We start from the raw sequence: 1347 nt of genomic DNA, 5'->3' as shown, positions 1-1347 counted from the left end.
AAACAGATGTGTCATCTGTTTATATTGTCAATCAATTGGAGACATCTGTTACGACAGTGATCAACCTGTTGCAGAAATCAAACAGATATATACATCTATTGCAAAAAGATTGCCAGTATGTTGTAAGTTATCTAACAGAAAGAATATATTTTGTAACAGATTACCCATCTGTTAGATTTATTTTAAAGAAATTTTCTTTTCTTTCCGAGATACAATAATTTATAAATAGGTCCCTCCTTACAAATATGGATGATCTAGATTCGTACAAGAATATTCATATCGAGTCCTTGCGTGAACTTTAAAGGCAGTTTGATTGATGAACTCCAGAGAGATATTTGACTGACTTCGGAGTAAGGTTGCTGGATGAATGAAAGATGTCTGATTGACAATAATAATAATAGTAGTAATAATAATTAGGTAATGTTTTTTATTTTAGCGATTATTTTCCTCCTTTTATATATCAAATCTACCCTAGGGATTCAAAAATCTATGAACATTCATTTCATTTTGTTGTCGATTTTGAATTTTTAATTCTTATTTAGTATTTAATAATAATCATTCTGTTTATTCCTTATTTTCAACATGTCGATGGTTGGTGGTAGGGATTGAGCAACAATTTGTGTCAACAGTTAGAGGTTAATCTGCTACGACAGATCGATCATATGTTACACCTGGCGGTTATTAATAAAAAAAGACTATTGTTGTTATTGAGAGGGTGAAAAGAAAGACATGACTCGGAGTTCCGATTATTCAATATGAAAAATATTTCGTAAATAAATAATAAACACAATTTATAATCACAATTTTAATAATTGATCGTGACTTTTCACCATTTTTGTTTTTTAAATTATTTATTATATAATAAAATGATTATTATTTTATTAAGGAATTTGAAAAGTTTTTTTTTATTTATAAAATAAAAAAGTAAGCAAATTTGAATTAATAATATGATGATATAGTTTTTTTTTTTAAAAAAAAGTAGATTATATGTTCAACAATTAAATTATCTAATGCAACAGGTTCACTATGGTTGCAATAGATGATTTATCTGTTGTCACAGATGATTTATCTGATGCAATCTATATCGAGTCACAACTCAATAAAAACAGTTCTTGGAAAGAACTAATTAATAATAATAATCTGAAAAGTCATGACTTATCACAATATTTCTCAATTTAATTAATTCATTACTTTTCACATTAATAAAAAATGTAATTAATAAATGGAGGTGAACAGTTAGATTATATATTGCAACAGATATGTTATCTGATGCAACACATTTTATATTTGTTGCAACAGATAATATATCTGTTGTCACAGATGTGTTATTTGATGCAACAGATATAG

This window comes from Capsicum annuum, chromosome 7, assembly GCF_002878395.1.
Source record: "Capsicum annuum cultivar UCD-10X-F1 chromosome 7, UCD10Xv1.1, whole genome shotgun sequence".
NCBI lineage: Eukaryota > Viridiplantae > Streptophyta > Magnoliopsida > Solanales > Solanaceae > Capsicum > Capsicum annuum.
The sequence above is the reverse complement of the archived record's forward strand: the minus strand, read 5'-3'. Positions refer to the sequence as shown.